Source organism: Scylla paramamosain, chromosome 41 (assembly GCF_035594125.1).
Source record: "Scylla paramamosain isolate STU-SP2022 chromosome 41, ASM3559412v1, whole genome shotgun sequence".
NCBI lineage: Eukaryota > Metazoa > Arthropoda > Malacostraca > Decapoda > Portunidae > Scylla > Scylla paramamosain.
Genome location: NC_087191.1, coordinates 11976967 through 11984466, shown reverse-complemented (window position 1 = coordinate 11984466; position 7500 = coordinate 11976967). Strand labels below are relative to the sequence as shown.

The following is a 7500-nucleotide window of genomic DNA, read 5'->3' as shown; positions in this document are numbered from 1 at the left end:
TGTACCACTGGCTTCTATGTACCATCCCTGGCTGCTGTGTACCATGCTGGCTGCTATGTACCATGCATGGCTGCTATGTACCTCAGATAGTATTAACACATAAGTATCTTATCACCACAGAGCGATAATTAAAACAAAAAAATGCAGTGAATAAATATAATTTAAAGAGATGTAAAGTGCAATAAGAAACTTTGATTACAGAATTATTATAATTTAAAGAAATGTAAATTGTAATATTAATAAATTAATATTAATATTAATTAATTAATATTAATAAAATTAATATTAATTAATAAGCTATACCCAGAATGGTGGAGGACTCTGAACCTACCTAACTACCTAACAACATAGAAAGAAAACAACAAGCTAGCTGAGCAGTGGCTCAGCTAGCTTGTTGATGGCTGGAGGTGAACAGTTACTGAACTCTATGCCAGATAGAGTGGACAGAGGCACATGATGTCAAAAAGCAAATTGACCTTAATGACCTCTGGATGAAATGTGAGAACAAATTCATATCAACATCAGACTTTCTAAACCACTGTGCCGAACTGATCATGTACATGAATAACAATGTATCAACAATGTAGCATGCTGAATTCTATTGCTTGACAACTTTTAACTATTGTATGCAATTTTAATATGTTTATTGCTTGATTTTATTGCTTGACAACTTTAAATTATTGTATGCAATTTTAATATGTTTATTGCTTGATTTTGTTGCTTGACAACTTTTAATTATTGTATGCAATTTTAATATGTTTATGGTTTTGTGTTTATGGTTGTGTTTGGATGAAATATGAGAACAAACATTATATTAACAATGTGCAGCTTGCTAAATTCTATTGCTTGACAACTTTTAATTATTGTATACAATTTCAGTATGTTTATGGTTTTGTGTTTTATCTCCTTATGTGTTTTTATTTCCTTACTTGGTATCTGGTACATGGCAGCCTTGTTTGGTGCATACAAGCCAAAGTAGTGGTACATAAGAGCCAGTACATAGCAGCCCAACAATGCTACATATAAGCCAAACAAGTGGTACGTAGGACCCGGTACATAGCAGCCGACGGTACATAGCAACTACCATTCGTTCTAGTGACAGATTAAGATACTAAAGGCGTTTTTTATGGTTCTAGTGACGAGAGAGTAAACAAAAGTAAGAGAAAATTAAAACTAGCTTAAATTATTCAGTGTAATTTAGTCACAGTTATCACAGCAAACATAAAAAATAACATAGGCAAGGATAGATTATGTAGACAGGTAACACCCATCACCACTACAATCACCACCATACCTGTAACACCATCACTGTTATATACTTTTTCACTATACAAAGCCGATATATGCTGTATAGGTATATAAACACACACACACACACACACACACACACACACACACACACACATATACATACAGTGCCATACAAGTAGTCTTAACAACCTCTATTTATTTCCAGGGGAGAGGTGTGAGAGTGACCAGGTGTGTGTTCAGGTGTGCCAGCCTTGTCTTGTCCCCATCAGGTATGCAGTACACAGGTATGCAGTACACACAGATGAGTCATGCGCTGCACAGGTGAGGGCCAGGGAGCTGCAGGTGTGGCAGTGAATGTTTTAGCATGTCATGTGTATTTTCTGCTTGTCTGGTCTGTTTGCCTTGTGTTGATTTCTTTTGAGTGAATAAATCAAACTGCATTCATATCCATTTTTAATATACACAGGGAAAGAACACTGTTCACTTCTTTTACAGGGGAGGAGCTGAGAACAAAAACAAATTCAAGAAAATAAAATTATATTCTCATCACATTAGACAAGACTCCACTTGGGCAGCTTCAAACTTGGATTCTTTGTCCCTGACTCTTTGAAGAGGTCAGAGTCCGAGAGTCCATGAAGAGAGATCCATCCCTTTTGTACCTGACTCTTTGAAGAGGTCAGTCAGAGTTTGTCCCTGACTTATTGAAGAGAGAGCCCAAGAGTCAGGGAGGAGGGAGAGTAAGTAGATGGGGGTCAGTCAGTAAAGGAGGTGGGAGAGGTAGAAGTAGATGGGTAGACAGGGTGTCAGTGTTGAGTGTCATCATACAGGATGTGTCATACAGTGAATTTCAGTGGGGACCCCAATGTCATACAGCAAGATTGATTCCAGTGTCATACAGCAAGATTTCTAGCACAACAGCTAGCAAGTTTCACAGCTAAGCAAAGAGGTGTGGGGAGGAGGTTGAGGTGTGGTGGTGTATGGGGAGTAAGGTGTCAGCTCTATGGACTTTTAGAGATACTTAAAAGACTCTCCGGAGAAAAACCACTCTCCGGAGAAAAACCACAAACTTCTCCAGCAAAAAAAATTTATTAAAAAAAAAAAAAACAATCAATAATAATCATAGTTGGGAAGTTCAAGGACTTACAACACACAGCAGCTCATGCATGTACCAGCACCACAGCCAGCCACACTGAGTCTCACACACATGTTCACTCATGCAGGAGGGAGAGACAGACAGCAGGATGACAAGTATACAAATAATCTTCTCTCTTCTTTCTCAGCACCTTGGTACACATCATCTCTCATCTTCACTATGATGACAAGTATACAAATAATCTTCTCTTCTTTCTCAGCACCTTGGTACACAGCACCTTGGTACACATCATCTCTCATCTTCACTATCTTCTTCCTCAGGTTGTTTTTCTTTCTCAAGGTCATCTCCTCTTCCTTATCTTCACAAACATCTTTTTCCTTAGATGTGGGATTGATGCGTCTTCCTCCTTAGCATCTCTTGGCACATCTGTTCTTTCCCTTCCTTTATTTGATGTTGCCTTTCTCCTGTCACATCTCTCTCCCTTTGCCGGTATGCTGTGGGGAAGTGTGGGGGGAACTCAGACAAGACAGGACAGGACGGTCTCTCCCCCAGTACTGCCAACACCTGAAAGTCATGCAAAGTTGTGTTTATGAGTGACACTTTGCAAGCTGAAAAATTCATAGTAAGAATTTGTATGCTAGGTATTATACTGTCAATTCTGCACCACCCTGTTTGGTTACATTATTTAAAACTGTATTATTAATTTTGCACCACCCTGTTTGTTGCATTTGGTATTGTGTAATCTTAATTTTATTGTAATCATAATTTTCTGCACCATCCTGTTGGTTACATTATTTCGCATTCATTGTACCTACTCCTAATTCTTCACCACCCTGTTACATTACCTGTTACTGTACCCTTAATTCTCTGCACCACCCTGTTTGTTGCATTACCAGGGACACACCAGTCAATGGGTTGCAACAAGAAAGAACACACCTGAAATATGACTGGGTTGCAACAAGAACACACCTGAAGTAGAGTCCTTCACGTCCACAGCAGCAGCAGCAGCAGGGCAGGTGTGTTGCTTAGACTACAAGTGAGGGGGGCGGCAGCAGCAGCACCCACCACCACCACACCTGCAAGATATCCAAGCCAGCACAGCCCCAACACACCTGTACAAACTTGAATATAGATAAATTTAAACTTTTCTTCTAAACTTGAACAAACTGTCAAATAAATCATATCTGTGTTTACCTTCCATGCTTGGTCTCATTCTCTGCCTTTCAGTCACAAGTTATTGACAAGGTGTACGGTGGTTTTCTTAATGCATTTCTCTTGACTGTCTATATATCTTTAGTGAATATGCCGACCTGTGTAGGCTTCAGATAGCTTCATTAATAGCTTCCTCATTTCTTTAAATCAATCTCTTTCTTATCCTCTAATAATTCATCTCAAAGATCTTTATTTCCCAATCCATTAAATATTTCAATTTCATCAAAGTCTACTTCCCTATATCATCTTTCAGTTGGTAGACTAAGAAATTAAATTATCTTTTATATCTTGCCTATCTCTCATTGTTTCTACTCTCATTGTTTCTATTTTTTTCTATCTTATTTTGTTACCTTTATTTTTTATCTTCAATCATTACCTTCCATTTTTTTCATCACCTTCCATCATTTCTCTTTCATCACCTTCCATCATTTTCCTCTTTCATTACTGTACATAATTTTCCTCTTTCATCACCTTCCATCATATTTCTCTTCCATCAGTCCTGCATTCCCTCTGCTAACTGACTGCTCTTCACACAGGCAGCACCAAACACCAAGAACTGCACCCTGGAGTCAAGAAACCTTCATTACTTCCCAGCTCAGATGCAAACCCTGAACACAACACTGCCACACCCAGCCACTGCCCTCCAGCTCTGCCTCACTGTGTCATACCGTCCCCCCCAAATATTTTTATCAATGTGCTTATAATTTTTACAGGAGTTCGGTGGCCATGCTTGTAATGTTTCTCAATTTTTGTTAAGTTTGATTTAAGTTGGATTTATTCTGGTCAAAATTTTCAGATTTAAGAAATACGAATAAGATTTTCATGCTTTTCATTATAAATTTTTCCTTTTAACACATTAGATTCTCGGACATATAATTTAACTTAGGTTCTCTGACACATACTTAACTGTGGTCATACACTTTTCCTTCAGGCATTATAAAATACTAAAAATAACTATAATATTTGTTCCTCTTCGTATATTACTTCTTTGTTTTATCACATTGCTATTTCTCAATCACAGTTCTATGCATTACAAGTTTCTCTTTCCAGGAACACGAACAATTAGATCACAAACTCTGGAGGAGACGCACTTTGAATATAAAGAAAGGAACATTAATAATATTTTGAGTAGGGAAGGAAATGGAGAAAAAAATCACATGAAAATCTATAAGGGAGAAAAAAAAAAAAACAGGAATCATTGGATATACAGGGAGAAATTGTACTACAGTTGTAAGGAAGAGAAACCAATACAAAAACAAAGAAATCACTGTTAGCTACAAAAGTGAGAGAGAGAATACATTAGTTATAGAAGGAAGGAAACACGAGGGAGACTGAAATGTGAAGCATGGAAGAGTTACTGTACAAGAGGCAAGAGATGGAAGGAAGGAGGGACTGATGGGGGGGAATTAAAAGCACTGATACACTTGGAAAACAATAAAAATCCTGAGTTTTGTATAGCTTACTAAGAGGGGCTGTGTAGAATTATTAGTGTTGCTGAGTGTTCCTCGAAAGACTCGGAAGTGTTGCCAAGTATGTTCCTAAAGACTCAGAAGTGTTGCCAAGTATGTTCCTGCAGACTCAGAAGTGTTGCCAAGTGTGTTCCTGCAGACTCAGAAGTGTTGCCAAGTATGTTCCTGCAGACTCACAAGTGTTGCCAAGTATGTTCCTACAGACTCACAAGTGTTGCCAAGTATGTTCCTGCAAAGACTCAGAAGTGTTGCCAAGTATGTTCCTGCAAAGACTCAGAAGTGTTGCAAAGTGTTTCTACAAAGACTCCCTGCTGTGGTGAGGAAAGGTTTGAAAAAAAAAACTAAGAAATTATTATTTTTAAAACATGAATTTCAAAGTAAGAAAAGACGAAGGGAAAAAGAAATATATACATATATAGTCTAGGAAAGTGTGTGTGTGCGTGTGTGTGTGTGCAGTAAATCTAAAGTGTGTACACTGGTTATACATAAATGAAAATACGAGTTTAAAATGTCATAATTTCTAGTAGTTGTGTGCGTGTGATGAACGAGTGTTAGGGGGAACATGACAAACTTGACTCGTCTGTGTGTGTGTGTGTGTGTGATGAACGAGTGTTAGGGGGAACATGACAAACTTGACTCGTCTGTGTGTGTGTGTGTGTGTGTGTGTGATGAACGAGTGTTAGGGGGAACATGACAAACTTGACTCGTCTGTGTGTGTGTGTGTGTGTGTGTGTGTGTGTGTATGTGTGTGTGTGTGATGAACGAGTGTTAGGGGGAACATGACAAACTTGACTCGTCTCTAACAAACTTGACTCGTCTCTAAAGTGAAATACAAGTACTAATTCCACTTAAAAGAACACTTACCTCTCATTTCACTACCATTCACACTACACAAAGAACACAGGCAATAGTTGTTGTTGTTGTTGTAGTAGTAGTAGTAGTAGTAGTAGTAGTAGTAGTAGTAGTGGTGGTGGTGGTGGCTGCTAATCACGAACACCTGTGCAGTTCACCTGTCCACCCACACCTGCCATCAAACAATAAGTCTAAATTGAAGGCAACACCTGCGTACAGACCTAATTACATGCACAGGAAGCTAAATTAAGATAGGTGGAAGTAAATAAATATAAATGCAAGTAAATCTGCTGCTGTATACACGAACAGAAAATACAGACAGACGAGTAGAAAATATACACACATACTGGTAACCATTCCTTTAACAGACGCTCAACTACATAACGAGTGTATGGCCTTGCTGGGTAGTTAGGAACGATGTCACGCCTGCTTCACTACTGGTTCACTGCTTCACCCGCTACAGCAACAGTGAAGCCTCGGAATCCTTGCCCCACACACACACGTACACACTGCATCACTCTATACATACATACATACATACATACATACATACATACATACATACACACTATCTTCACTTTTCAGTCTACAAATATACGAGTAAATGAAACGAGAAGATTTTAACTACCAAACTACATAAATACACTAGTTTGCATGGGATTTAAATATTTCCATTACAAACTCGACTTTTCTCAATTATACCAAGGAGAAAAAAAAAGATTAGTAGAAGTGCCAGGATGATAAAATTAGGCAAAGCAATGAAAATAAACAAAACAAGCCTAACGAGCCAACAAGCAGACTACCAATTCACTCAATCACTAGATAAATTTGATAAGACGCGCGTGATCTTGTCCATAGAAGCGTCCATAGATGCGCCAGGAAGTTATAATTAGATAAGGAAAACGAGAATAATTAGGTAAAGAAATGAATATAAACAAAACAAGCATAACGAGCAAATAGACCACCAAATCATTCAATCACTAAGTAGTTTTGATAAGGCGCGTGTAATCTTGCCTATTTTCTATCACTCAAAATTTTCTCGTTTCAGCAACACTATAATTTAATGAAAGAGGAGATTTCAGCTGACTACTCAAACTATTTGCTCCAATAACGAGACAGGAAACGACTTACAAGGTCAAATTGGCATAGCATATAGTTAGATAATATAAAAATCACGGAATCAGAAGGTCAGAAGTGCATTGTTCCCCCCACCAGCCAAAGCGAGAAACAGTAAATGAGTAGATAAAATATACGATAATGAAAAAAGTAATGAAAAAAAAAATAGAAAACAGATTAATTAGCATATATAAAAAAGTCTATTTCCTTCACTGACTAACGATACATAAGCAATACCATCGAATATAGAAAATAAAAAGGCCTACGAAAACAATAAACAAATAAATAAATAAATAAACGATAAAAAAACAGGTAATATTCTCTATAGACCAAACGATACACAAATAAAATTCATGAAAACGACAAAAGCTAACAAAACAAAGAAAATATAGAAAAGAAAAAAAAATAGATACGTAGATAGGATTAATTTAACAAGCAAATCAACGCATCTCAACAACAAACAAACAAACAAACAAACGATCAAACAAACCAGACCATTTCCCCAAT

General features: G+C 37.5%; 2 long non-coding RNA genes across 11 annotated transcripts in view; one reads left to right on the top strand and one right to left on the bottom strand.

The window, feature by feature from the left end:
• LOC135093027 (uncharacterized) overlaps positions 1-4375 on the top strand; it is a 115386-nt gene extending 111011 nt beyond the window's left edge. For 5 of the 7 annotated variants that reach the window (XR_010263167.1, XR_010263169.1, XR_010263168.1 and 2 more), the window contains 2 exons: positions 1457-1988; positions 3241-4375. This is a non-coding gene — a long non-coding RNA (uncharacterized LOC135093027). Of the gene's footprint in view, positions 1-950; positions 1070-1456; positions 1989-3240 lie in introns of all 7 variants that reach the window. The other 2 variants (XR_010263171.1, XR_010263172.1) reach the window with 2 other exon arrangements.
• Positions 1691-7500, bottom strand: part of LOC135093026 (uncharacterized) — a 5998-nt gene continuing 188 nt past the window's right edge. Inside the window, exons 2-6 of one of the 4 annotated variants that reach the window (XR_010263164.1) lie at positions 5890-6049; positions 3907-4119; positions 3314-3663; positions 2622-2908; positions 1691-2534 (exon numbers count right to left, since the gene is read on the bottom strand). This is a non-coding gene — a long non-coding RNA (uncharacterized LOC135093026). Of the gene's footprint in view, positions 2535-2621; positions 2909-3313; positions 4647-5889; positions 6050-7500 lie in introns of all 4 variants that reach the window. The other 3 variants (XR_010263165.1, XR_010263163.1, XR_010263162.1) reach the window with 3 other exon arrangements.